This window comes from Aotus nancymaae, unplaced genomic scaffold (genome assembly GCF_030222135.1).
Source record: "Aotus nancymaae isolate 86718 unplaced genomic scaffold, 86718_ANA_hifiasm-v0.15.2.pri h1tg000095l, whole genome shotgun sequence".
Lineage (NCBI taxonomy): Eukaryota > Metazoa > Chordata > Mammalia > Primates > Aotidae > Aotus > Aotus nancymaae.
Window position 1 is genome coordinate 2,342,977 of NW_026988510.1, and position 14,178 is coordinate 2,357,154.

Sequence of the window (14,178 nt, forward strand, 5' to 3'; positions counted from 1 at the left end):
TGAAGCGTTTCCATTTGAGCTATTTCTGTTTTTGAAATGGGGTTTCAGTCTGTTACCCAGGCTGGAGTCCAGTGGCTTGATCTCGGCTCACTGCAGCCTCTGCCTCCTAGGTTCAAGGGATTCTCCTGCCTGAGTAGCTGGAATCACAGGCACGCGCCACCACAGCGTGTGTCCTTGACCTGACTAAATACGCTTTCTTGATTGACTGAGACCTGCCTCAGACTTTCCGGGTTCACGGGCTGCAGAGGCATGTAGGGTGCCACTGAGCACCGTGACTCGGTGTGTTTCCTCTCAGCAGCAGCCGCAGGGGGCCACACGCCTGGAGCCACGCGGGGTGAGATGGTTTAGGGTGTAAATCTCTGGACTGAAAAGTAAGCCACACCTACATGCAGCGTTGCCTCCTGCGTGGGATCCTGGGTGGGAACAGGAAAAGGATATCAGTGGGAAGAGACCCAGTGAAATCAAATCCACTCTGGAGTCGAGTTAATGGCAATATACCAATGCTGGTTGCTTTGTTTTGACCAGTGGGCCCCTGTATGGAGGACGACTGTGGGAGAAGTCCAGAAACTGCCTTAGCTGTCCTGCAAACCTATGATTATTCCAAAAGAAAAAAATTATCAAAACAAGTAAATGAGGCCGGGCGCGATGGCTCACGCCTGTGATCCCAGCACTTTGGGAGGCCGAGGTAGGTGGATCACTTGAGATCAGGAGTTCAAGACCAGCCTGGCCAACATCGTGAAGCCCTGTCTCTACTAAAAATACAAAAATTAGCCTGGCGTGGTGGCGCACACTTGTAATCCCAGCTATTTGGGAGGATAAGGCAAGAGAATCGCTTGAACCTGGGAGACGGAGGTTGCGATAAGCAGAGATTGCGCCACTGCACTCCAGCCTGGGCAACAGAGTAAGACTCTGTCTCAAAAAAAAGTAAATGAATAAGGAGCCACGGGCAATAGCTCCCGGAAGCTGAGCAGTGAGGAGACGGTGAAGGGGGCTGTGGGCGGAGGGAGGAAGGCAGGCACGGGAAGCTGGATTGGGAGCTCGGTGGAGGGGGACGTGTGGCTCTCTCTTCAGGAAAGCAGAGCTCAGCTCTTCCCTCTCACATCCTTTGAAGATGATCACCTTGAAGATTAGGATGACAAGCAAACCCTCAGCTCCTGCCCTGAGCCCTTGGCTGTCACGTCTCTCACCAGGCAGGGAGCAAAAGAACATAGTTTCTACACTCATTTGTTTCAGAACAGTTGAGCAGTCATTTACTGGTCTCCACAGACACTGAAGAGATGCCAGGTACTGGTGACTCCACGGGTCGCAAATGTTCCCAGCGTCAGATTCATATTCTTTTCCCTGACCCCCTCTGTCCTCTGTGGATGGGGAGAGCTGGGCAGAACACCTGGGTGAGGTCTCAGGGATCCAGCGGTGCCCACTGCTGGGTCGGGCTGCCGGGTGGGAAGGAGCCCACATGTGCTCTCTGTGGCCTGAGCCGTGAAGAGGAAGTGCATCCCCCGGCTGTGGGTGACAACAGTGGGAACATGAAGTACTATTTCGTCCCTGCTTTCCTCCTCACAAACCATCGCTACGTCTGCACCAAAGCCCCTGCTTAAAACTTTGGAACGAGAATGTAGCTTCTTGCACATTATGGACCTGGGGTAGGAGTGAATTCGGGATTTCAGGACATTGCTCCAGAGGGCATCCTGACTCCCCCTCGGCCAGGTGAGACCCGGTAGCACTGCCCCAGCGGCTGCCTGGGGACCAACCACCTGGTTGAGGGCTGGGGCAGCCAGCCTTGTCCGGGATCAGAAAGGACGCCAGATGCTTCTGTTGACGTTGACAAAGGGCTCTGCCAAGAGGCTCAGCCCCGCCTGCGGACTGGTCCCCATCCTTCCTCTTAGTCCCGGTGAGGGTGATGCAATGTGTGCATCCTGCGGCTGCCAGGCTCCCGAGGCCGCCTTCTGCGCGCGAGGACTGACCCCTGGCGGCCGACTCGGACATTGCAGGCCTGGTGCTTGGACTCAACTTCTGAGCCATGTTGCATCAGCCAACGTGGCCTAAGGAAGCTGAATGACCCAAGCTTCCTGCCACCCTGCAGGCGGGTGGGGAAGGGGGTTGGCAGGTGTGGCAGGTGGGGTGAGGCATCCGAGTCCCATGGTCTAGGACATTCATGTCTCCGAGACTCTGTCTCTCCTCTGGTGGGACCATGTCTCAAAGAGACCCTTCCCTGGCTCCTGGAGCTGCCGGCCAGGTAGGAGCCCCCAGGAAACTCATGAACCCCTTGGGAAAAGCTCAGACCGTCTCCTTGCAGGGGGAAAAAGGTCCAGGCCTACACTGCCCCTGAGGCACCTGGACCACAGTGATGTGATGCTAAGAGGAAACAGGCCGGGCGCAGTGGCTCACGCCTGTAATCCCAACACTTTGGAAGGCTGAGGCAGGCGGACCCCCTGAGGTCAGGAGTTCGAAACCATCCTGACCAACATGGTGAAACCCCATCTCTATCAAAAATATAAAAATTAGCTGGGCGTGGTGGCAGGCACCTGAAATCCCGGCTACTCAGGAGGCTGAGGCAGGAGAATTGCTTGAACCTGGGAGGTGGAGGTTGCAGTGAGCCAAGATCGTGCCACTGCACCCCAGGCTCGGTGACAGAGCAAGACTCCGTCTCAACAACAAGAAAAGAAGAAAAGAAATGCTGGCCAGGCGTGGTGATTCACGCCTGTGATCCCAGCACTTTGGGAGGCTGAGGCAGGTGGGTCACTTGAGCCCAGGAATTTGAGACCAGCCTGGGCAACATAATGAGACCCTGTCTCCATACAAAATATTAAAAAATTAGCTGGGTGTAGTGGCACATGTCTGTTGTCCCAGCTACTTGGGACACTGAGGCAGGAGAATTGCCTAAACTCAGGAGACAGAGGCTACAGTGAGCCAAGATCGCACCACTGTACTCCAGCCTGGAAAACAGAGCAAGACCCTGTTTTGAAAGAAAGAAAGAAAAAGAAAGAAAGAAAGAAAGAAAACAGATGGCCACTTGCTACTTTGAACATACTATTACCGAGGAATGTATATGACAGACCCGTTCAACCGGTCCCCATTTCTGACCCTTGACTCTTCCTGCCTGGGGCTGGGAGTCAAAGGTCAGGAATGGGGACCTGCTCAGGGGAGGGGGAGGATGCTCAGCTTACGTCGTGTCTGGTAATTTAGAAAGGCAGCAAGTCTAGCCACCCAGATTTCTGGCTTTCTCTCTTGCTGCTTATTCTTTTATTATTATTAAACGGATGTTAATGTGCAAACGCTGTGTGGTCCTGGGTAGATCCAAGTGTTCACGGGTCGTGTGCTTGTCACCCCCTGCTGGCCGGCCGGCTACTGCCCTGGCCTGAGTCGCCATCAGGGTCCCCCGGGTCACCAGGAAGACGGAGGAGCCAGGGCCACCCTCACGTCGTCCTGGCAACAGCATCCATGATCTGACTCTAAGGCAACTGGGAACCATGTGTGCTCGCGTGGGAGGCCACAGGTTTGCTTTGGTGTCCTGGCGAGTATGTCCCCTGACCCTACTGTCTGGAAGGCGGGAGTTGGCTTCTAGGCACCCACCCGCTGTATCCCAACCTTTGCACAGCACCCGCATCCGGAGGTGTTCTGCTTTTGGAGAAATCATGACTTACATGAAAAGATGCCCCCCTCCTCGCCGGTGTGTGGTGTTGTCCTTGCTCTGGGTTTTGGCCAAAGCAACACGTGTCCAGTGGCTTCTCGTTGCTGTTTGAGTTTACACATCCCCATTAGCGCATGACGCAGAGACACGTCCATGATATATAAAGTCATCAGTCAACAATTTCCCCGTATCCGGGGAACATGTGAGGGACTGGCGTGCCAGGCATGTTTTGGTGGGGCCACACATAGAGCATCTGGCAGGAGACAGAGGAGCAGGAGGCTTCCACAGCGTCTCAGCAATGCCACCTGTGCCTGGCTCTCACCCTGGGTGAGTTTCCACCAGCTCCCCGGAACAACCAAGTCTGTGTTTTACTTTCAACATTGACAGTGTTTCCAGCAGCTTCAGCAGTCCCCTCTGCTTCACCCAAGGCTAGAGCAAAAAAGAAAAGAAAGAAACATAGGCAAATATGAGATATGAATCAGAGTGAGAGCTGACAGCAAATTCTTTTTTTTTTTTTAGAAACAGAGTTTAGCTCTTGTCCAGGCTGCAGTGCAATGGCATGATCTCAGCTCACTGCAACCTCTGTCTCCCAGGTTCAAGTGATTCTCCTGCCTCAGCCTCCTAAGTAGCTGGGATTACAGGTGCCCGCCAGCACTCCTGGCTAACTTTTGTATTTTTAGGAGAGACGGGGTTTCGCCATGTTAACCAAGCTGATCTTGAACTCCTGTCCTCCAGGGATCTGCCCGCCTTGGCCTCTCAAAGTGCTGAGATTACAGGTATGAGCTATTGTGACTGGCCCTGACAGCAATTTTTTTTTCTTTTTCTTTCTTTTTTTTTTTTGAGACAGGGTCTCACTCTATCACCAGGCTGGAATACAGTGCGATCTCCGCTCACTGCAATCTCCCCCTCCCAGGTTCAAGCAATTCTCTTGCCTCACCTTTTTGAGTAGCTGGGACTATAGGCATGTGCCACCACGTCCAGCTAATTTTTTTGTATTTTTAGTAGAGACAGGTTTTCACCATGTTGGCCAGGATGATCCTCATGATCTGCCCGCCTCAGCCTCCCAAAGTGCTGGGATTACAGGCGTGAGCCACAGCACTGGTGACAGTAAATTCTTTAAAGGTGTGTTCAAGTTCAGAGTTACAGATTTGCAGTAGATCGTCAAGCCCTATGCAGTCCGTGTCCTGCCCAAGGAGACACGAGCTGTGTCTGCTTCAGAATGCAGGCAGGACCAGCTTCTCTCATCCCTTCAGCTGTAACTCTCCTCACCAGTCCTGCGTGCCTCTGTGAGATCTTTCTAAATCTTCTCTTTTATCCCACTTGCGTTTTTTTAAATATCAAATGTATAAGGTTCTTAGTCTTTGAAAAGCGATGATCTGTGTACAGCACATTATATTACTAAAATATTTGACCAGCCGGGCGTGGTGGCTCACACCTGTAATCCTAGCACTTTGGGAGGCCAAGGTGGGTGGATCACCTGAGGCCAGGGGTTCAAGACCAGCCTGGCCAACATGGTAAAACCCCATCTTAAAATAAATAAATAAATAAATAAATAAATAAATAAAATAAAATACTTGACCAACAAAAACATTCCCCTGCTCTGACCATGCTGGATAAATGTTTTCTGCACCATGTTATGAGTCATTGGGGCCAATATTCATTCACTGTTTTTTTGTTTTTTGTTTTGAGACAGAGTCTCACTCTGTTGCCCAGGCTGGAGTATAGTGGTGTGATCTCGGCTTACTGCAACCTTCACTTCCCGGGTTCAGGTGCTTCTCCGGTCTCAGCCTCCCGAGTAGCTGAGACTACAGGCCTGCGCCACTACACCTGGCTAATTTTTGTATTTTTAGTAGAGACGGGGTTGTACCATGTTGGCCAGGCTGTTCTTGAACTCTTGACCTTGTGATTTGCCCACCTCGGCCTCCCAAAGTGCTGGGATTACAGGTGTGAGCCACCACACACGCCCTGAGCATCTGGCTTCTTAAGCTCAGGAACGAGCTGTTTTCCAGCCTGATAATCCCATAGTCAACAATGTATGCTTAGGGTTCACAGTGGCAGGCCCTGAAATTCTGGCTGCCTGGCCATGGAAACAGATCACACTGAAAACTCCCTAATTCTAAAAAAGAAGGGCTTTTTTCCCTCACTGTTCTTACACAGACTCTCATCATAAACCATCTGGAGAAGGCCAGATGCTTACACTTCACAGAAATGTGGTCCTGAAACCTTCATTCTGAGTGCAGCGCTAACCACATCCTCCTATTCTCGGCAACACTAGTGAATGATACGTTGGTGCAGAGGAGGTGAAATGCAGCAGACACATCTACGCTAGAATCTGAGGGTTGCTACTTTTTTTGTTTGTTTTTTTTTTTGAGATGGAGTCTCACTCTGTTGCCCAGGCTGAAGTGCAATGGTGTGATTCTCGGTTCACTGCAACCTCTGCCCCTGGGGTCCAAGCAATTCTCCTCCTGCAGCCTCCTGAGTGGCTGGGATTACAGACGGCTGCCACCGTGCCTGGCTCATTTTTTGTGTTTTTAGTAGAGACAGGGTTTCACCGTCTTGGCCAGGCTGGACTTGAACTCCTGACCTTGTGATCCACCCACCTCGGCCTCCCAAAGTGCTGGGATTACAGGCATGAGCCGCTGCCCCCAGCCCAGGGTTGCTGTGTTAGAAGAAGCACACCCAAGTTTTTACTAGGAATCTCGGCTGGAGAATTGGTTCACTGCTGTCCAGTGTTTCAAAGACATACCAAAAAAAACATTCCTATCATCTGATTTCCAATAAGTCAGGATGTTCCTACTCACATTTCCTCTATGGTACTAACAACACTGTAGAAACTCGGTTCATTGTGATAATTCACCTGCTGAGCATCTCCTGCAGGAGATTTTTAATCTCCCTCTGGCCTTGCCTTATTCACCTTATGTCCCAGGATCAAAATGTTGGACTCTGTTACATGTTAAAAAATTATTGATAAACAGGGCCGGGCGCAGTGGCTCACAACTGTAATCCCAGCACTTTGGGAGGCCAAGGCAGGCAGGTCACGAGGTCAAGAGATCGAGACCATCCTGGCCAACATAGTGAAACCCTGTCTCTACTAAAACATAAACATTAGCTGGGCGTGGTGGCGTGTGTCTGTAGTTCCAGCTACTCGGGAGGCTGAGGCAGGAGAATTGCTTGAACCCGGGAGGCGGAGGTTGCAGTGAGCCGAGATAGCACCACTGCACTCTAGCCTGGCGCCTGGCGACAGACTGAGACTCTGCCTCAAAAAAAAAAAAAATTATTGATAAACAGTGAATGAAGGCTGGACACTGGCTCACACCTGTGATCCCAGCACTTTGGGAGGCTGAGGGAGTCAGATCACCTGAGGTCAGGAGTTCAACACCAGCCTGGCCAACATGGGGAAACCCCGTCTCTACTGAAAAACACTAAAAATTAGCTGGGCGTGGTGGTAGGCATCTATAATCCCAGCTATTAAGCAGGCTGAGACAGGGAGAATCGCTTGAACCCAGGAGGCAGAGATTGCATCCAGCCTGGATGACAGAGCAAGAGTCTATCTCAAAAAAATAAAAAAACAAGAAGCCAGTTGCTCAAAACATTGATATTATAGGATTAAAAAAATCTACTTACTTTGAGAATCATCCGTGTCTTGAAGTATTTGGTCAAGAAGTTTTACTTTTTCAAAAATATACTTAGCAAGAGGTTTGCATGGCTTTGATCCCTGTATTCGCTCTGTCGGGGATCTCTGATTACTGCTTGCAGGAAAGGGAGGCTTTGGCTGTGTTTGGGTAGGGTTGGGGCACACACCCCCTGGGAGAGAGGCGCAAACCTGCAGTCTCACGCAGGGAGCATGTTAGGTCCGTGGCTTCCTCACAACCAATCCCTGGCTCCCTGTTGTTGATAGGACGTTAAAAGCTGCTTCTGAGTCTGCAGTTAGCATTTCCAGCATAGCTTCTATCTTCTGTTCCGTTTTCTGTGCTGTTTTCTAGGTTTTGGTAGTTTCTACTTTCCTGTCTTTGCATCTGATATCTTACAGAATGTCCTTGATCTTCACACGCTGCTTCTGAGATCAGTGGTAAAGAAGACAGGGACACAGCCGGAGGGAAGGAGGCCGTGTGCAGCACGCTGAGGTGAGTGACGCCGCAGCGCGGACCTTTACTCAGATCGGGCAGCAGGAAACACCCCGAATGTGAGAGTGGTGGTGTGCAGCAGAGACGTCTACAAGTGACTTGGAGATTTCCTTCATTATACTCGTCTGCATTTCCCAAATTTTCAAAATGAGTGTGTATTAATTACACACTAAAAAAACATCATTTACGACCGTAATCGCAGCACTTTGGGAGGCCAAGGCAGGCGGACCACCTGAGGTCAGGAGTTTGAGACCACCCTGGCCAACACGTTGAAAACCCATCTCTACTGAAAATAGAAATAAATTAGCCAAGCGTGGTGGCAGGTACCCGTAATCCCAGCTATTCTGGAGGCTGAGGCAGGAGAATCGCTTGAACCTGGGAGGCAGAGGTTGCAATGAGCCGATATTGTGCTTCTGCACTGCAGCCTGGGCGACAGAGTGAGACCGACTAAAAAATAAAATTAAAAAAAATAAAATAAAATAACATTAATATTTAGATTCATGGTTTTTATTTTTTATTTTTTTTAAAGACGGGGTTTCACCATGTTGGTTAGGCTGGTCTTGAACTCCCAACCTCAGGTGATCCACCCGCCTTGGCCTCCAAAGTGCTTGGATTACAGGCATGAGCCACCACACCTGGCCAATATTTAGATTCATGTTAGTGAAATTGCAGAATAAGATAAAATCGTAAAGCAGTTAGGGAAAAAAATTCTTTCCTGAAAGATCTCTGGAAAATATCCAGATAACTGGAAGCTAAAAAATACGCTTCTAAGTAACCATGGGCCTAAGAAGAAACCAAAAGGAAATTTAGGAAGTATTTTGAACTGAATGAAAATCAAAATGCAACATATCACAATCTGTGGGATGCAGCAAAAGCAGTATTTAAAGGCAAATTCATAGCACTGAGCATTTAAAGGTCTGAAATCAATGACCTCAGCTTCTAAGTTAAAAAACTAGAAATAGGCCGGGTACAGTGTTTCACGCCTATAATCCCAGCAGTTTGAGTGGCCACAGGGGGAAAGTCACTTGCAGTCAGGAGTTTAAGACCAGCCTGACCAACATGGTGAAACCCCATCTCTACTAAAAATACAAAAATTACCTGGTGTGGTGATGTACACCTGTAATCCCAGCTACTCAGGAGGTGGAGGTTGCTGTGAGCCAAGATCATGCCACTGCACTGCAGACTGGGCGACAGACTGAGACTCGTGTTTCAGAAAAAAAGGGAAGGAAAGGCCAGGTGCGGTGGCTCACACCTGTAATCCCAGCACTTGGGGAGGCCAAGGCAGGTGGATCATGTGAGGTCAGGAGTTCAAGACCAGCCTGACCAACATGGAGAGACCCTGTCTCTACCAAAAATATATAATTAGCCGGGCATGGTGGTGCATGCCTGTCATCCCAGCTACTTGGGAGGCTGAGGCAGGAGAATCGATTGAACCCGGGAGGTGGAGGTTGCAGTGAGCCAAGATGGCGCCATTGCACTCCAGCCTGGGCAACGAAAGCGAAACGCTGTCTTAAAAAAAAAAAGAAGGAAAACAAAAAAGAAAAAAGAATGATAGAGAAAAATTAGTAAAATAAAAATTTGGGTTCTTTGAGAAGAGTAATAATGCTGAGTTGATAAACCTCTAACTTGGCCTAGACGGATCAAGAAAAAAAAATGAGAGCGAGAAAGAGAAGGGACAAATTACCAACATGAGGAGTGAGAGAGATGACATCGCTATAGATGTACAGATAGGAAAAGATTAATTAGGGACTATTATCACAGTTTTTGCCAATAAATTCAACATATATTTTATAAAATGGACAAATTCCTAAAAATAGACAAACTATTGGCCGGGCGTGGTGACTCATGCCTGTAATCCCAGCCCTTTGGGAGGCCAAGGTGGGTGGATCATGAGGTCAGGGGTTTAAGACCAGCTGGCCAAGATGGTGAAACCCTGTCTCTACTAAAAATACAAAAATTAGCCAGGCATGGTGGTGGACGCGTGTAATCCCAGCTATTTGGGAGGCTGAGGCAGAGAATTGCTTGAACCCGGGAGGCAGAGGTTGCAGTGAGCCGAGATCACACCACTGAACAACTAGCAAGACTGGGCAGCAGAGCAAGACTGCATCTCAAAAATAAAAAATAGGCAAACGATGAAAGCTCACTCGAGGAGAAGTAAATAAGCGACATAGCCCTGTAACTATTACAGAAATTGAATATGTAGTTAGAAAACTTCCCACAAAGAAAACTCCGGGCCAAGCTGGCATCACTGGGGAGTTCTACCAATCATTTAAGCAAGAAACACTCTCATTCTATACCAAGTCTTCCAGAGAATTGAAGAGGAGGGAGTATTTCCTAGCTTATTCTGTGAGAAAAGTAGTCATTGGATACCAAACTGGGCCAAGATATTTGGAGAAGAGAAAACGACACACTAATATCGATCCTTCCCGAATATAGATGCCAAATTTCTTAACAAAATTTTAGCAAACCAAATCTTTTTTTTTTTTTTCTTTTTTGAGACTGAGTCTCAATCTGTCACCCAGGCTGGAGTGCAGTGGTGTGATCTCGGCTCACTGCAATCTCCCCCTCCCAGGTTCAAGCAATTTTCCTGCCTCAGCCCAAGTAGCTGGAACTACAGGCGCATGCCACCATGCCTGGCTAATTTTCTGTATTTTTAAAAATAGAGACAGGGTTACACTGTGTTAGCTAGGATGCTCTCCATCTCCTGACCTCGTGATCTGCCCGCCTTGGCCGGATGTGGGAATTACAGGCGTGAGCCACTGTGCTCAGTCTCTCTTTTTTTTTTTTAAAGATGGACTCTTGTTCCATCACTAAGGCCAGGGTGCAGTGGTGCGATCTCTGCTCACTGCAATCTCCTTGTTCTGTCACTAAGGCCAGGGTGTAGTGGTGCGATCTCGACTCACTGCAATCTCCACCTCCCAGGTTCAAGCCATTCTCCTGCCTCAGCCTCCTGAGTAGCTGGGATTACAGGTTACAGCATCACGTGCAGCTAATTTGTGTATATTAGTAGAGAAAGGGTTTCACCCCGTTGGCCAGGCTGGTCTCCAACTCCTGATCTCGGGTAATCCACCCACCTCAGCTTCCCAAAGAGCTGGGATTACAGGCGTGGGCCACCATGCCCAGCCAATTTGCCATATTAGTAGATTTCTTTAAAACAAAGAAAAAACATGATCATCAGATGCAGGAAAAGCATTTGACAAAATCCAACTTCCATTTGTCATAAAAACTCTTAGCAAATTAGGTAGAGAATAGAACCTTCTCAACTAGATAACGGGCTGCTCTGTAAAACCTACAGCTAACATACTCAACCGTGATGTGTGAGTTTCCTATTGCTGTTAAACATTTACCAGGAACTTAGCAGCTTAAAACAGCACCCATTTATTAATCAACTATGCCATAAAATATCACCTAATCATATGAGTGATATTCATCATCTACACAGTCTTGGGAATTCTTTTTTTTTTTTTTTTTTGAGATGAAGTCTTGCTCTGTCACCCATGCTGGAGTGCAGTGGTGCAATCTCAGCTCACTGGAACCTCTGTCTCCTGGGTTCAAGCAATTCTCCTGCCTCAGCCTCCTGAGTAGCTGGGACTACAGGCGCATGCAACCACACCAGGCTAATTTTTGTATTTTTGATAGAAACAGAGTTTCGCTATGTTGGCCAGGCTGGTCTCGAACTCCTGACCTTGTGATCACCCTCCTCAGCCTCCCAAAGTGCTGGGATTACAGTTGTAAGCCACAGCACCTGGCCAGTCCTGGGGATTTTTTAGGCCATGTACACTAGGGGGCAAGAATCTTGGGGGACATCTTAGAATTTGCATATCACAGAGACTGAATGCTTCTCTCCTAAGACTGGGAACAAGGGTTGGGTGCCGTGGCTCACGCCTGTAATCCTAGCACTTTGGGAGGCTGAGGTGATCAGATCACTTGAGGTCAGGAGTTCGAAAACAACCTGGCCAACACGGTGAAACCCTGTCTCTACTAAAAATACAAAAAAATTAGCCAGGTTTGGTGGTGGGCACCTGAAATCCCAGCTACTTGGGAGGCTGAGGCAGGAGAATTGCCTGAACCCAGGAGATGGAGGTTGCAGTCAGCCTAGATCACACCACTGCACTCCAGTCTGGGTGACAGAGTGAGACTCCATCTCAAAAACAAACAAAAAAAGATTGGGAACAAGGCAAGAATATCCACTTTTACTTCCAGTCAACATAACAGTAGTGGTTCCAGCCTATGCAGCAAGACAAGAAAAATAAAAAGGCATCCAGATTGCAAGGTAAAAAATTAAACTGTCTTTAATCAGAGACCACATAGCTTAGGGAATCTACAAAAAGCTACTTGAGCTCATAAGTGAACTTAGCAAGATTATGGATACATGCCCCACATACAAAATGATTGTATTTCTATGTATTAGCAATATAAAATCAGGAATTAAAAGGGAGTGATGCCATGAGCATCAAAAAATGTGAAAGGCTCACTATAAATCTGACAAATGGGTTGGGCCCAATTAAAAAATGGGCGAAATATTTGAGCTGAGTTTTTTTTTTTTTTTTCTGAGATACTGTCTGGCTCTGTCGTCCAGGCTGGAGTGTAGTGGTGGGATACCGGCTCACTGCAACTTCTGCTTCTTTGGTTCAAGCAATTCTCATCCTCAGCCTCCCAAGTAACTTGGATTACAGGCACGCATCACCGAGTCCGGTTAATTTTTGTATTTTTAGTAGAGATGGGGTTTCACTGTGTTAGCCAGAATGGTCCTAATCTCCTAACCTTGTAGTCTGCCTGCTTCGGCCTCCGAGAGTGTTGGGATTACAGGTGTGAGCCACTGCATCCAGCCAGAATATCTTAAGAATTCTTGACATTCAACAAAAAGAAAACTAACAACCCAATTAAAAAATGGGCAAAATATTTGAGCTTTTTTTTCTTTTTGAGACAGAGTCTTGCTCTGTCACCCAGGCTGGAATGCAGTGGCTTGATCTCAGCTCTCTGCAACCTCTGCCTCCCGGGTTCAAGCAATTATCTTGCCTCAGCCTACCGAGTAGTTGGGATTACAGGCGCCCGCCACCATGCCCAGCTAATTTTTGTATTTTTTTTTAGTAGAGACAGGATATTCACCATGTTGGCCAGACTGATCTCGAACCCCTGACCTTGTGATCTGCCCACCTCAGCCTCCCGACGTGCTGGGATTACAGGTGGGAGCCACTGCGCCTGGTCAAGCTGATAAGCACAAAAGGCAATGCCCAGGGTCACGAGCCATTAGGAAATGCACATCTAAAGCCCAGCGAGACACAGCTGTGTGCCACTGTGATAGAATATCTAAAGTGAAAAGCTCTGCCCCTACCAAATATCAGGGAGGGCGTGCAGCCGCGGGGATTCTCCTACACAGCTGCTGGGAACGCAAAACAGTACAACCACTTGGAGAACAGCTTGGCAGTTTCTCAAAAAGCTAAACGTGCCCTTCACACGTGAGCCTGCTGTTCTACTACCAAGGAATTGACCTAAGAGGAACGAACGTGTGCGTTTATGCAAACACCTGGGCACAGATGTTCAAAATAGCTTTTTTGGGAATAGCCTCAAACTGAAAGCAACCCAAACACGTGTTTCCAGGTGCACTGATTAAGTGTGGTGCATTCGCCCTACTCAGAACGCACAGGAATGAACCTCTGATTTGTATACAGGAACTTTATGGATGAATCTCAGAGTGAGGCTTAGTGAATGAAGGAAGCCAGAGCTTGCCCCCACCAAAAGAGCACATACTGAAGGGTTCCTTTTTCTTTCTTTTTTTGAGACGAAGTCTCGCTCTCTCACCCAGGTGGGAGTGCAGTGCCACTGTCACGGCTCATTGCAATCTCCGCTTCCCAGGTTCAAGCAATTCTCCTGCCTCAGCCTCCTGAATAGCTGGGATTTCAGGCATGTGCCACCACGCCTGGCTAATTTTTGTATTTTTGGTAGAGACGGGGTTTCACCATGTTGGCCAGGCTGGTCTTTAACTCCTGACCTCAGGCTATCTGCTCACCTCGGACTCCCAAAGTGCTAGGATTAAGGCATGAGCCAACGTGCCCGGCTGTAGGATTTCATTTTGTAAAATCCTAGAAAAACAAACTAATCAAGAGGTTTTTTTTTTTTTTAAGAAGGAGTCCCACTCTGTCACCAGGCTGGAGTGCAGTGGCACGATCTTGGCTCACTGCAACCTCTGCCTCCCGGGTTCGAGTGATTCTCCTGAGTAGCTGGGATTACAGGAGCCTGCCAGCACACCCAGCTAATTTTTGTATTTTTAGTAGAGACGGGGTTTCTCCATGTCGGCCAGCTGGTCTCGAACTTCAGAATGGTGCTTGGCAGAAAGTAAGGACTCAGTGACCAGCTGCTACCTGTCATTTTGGTGACTGTGGTTTCAGGGTGTATACATACATTGTAAAAAATGTATACATC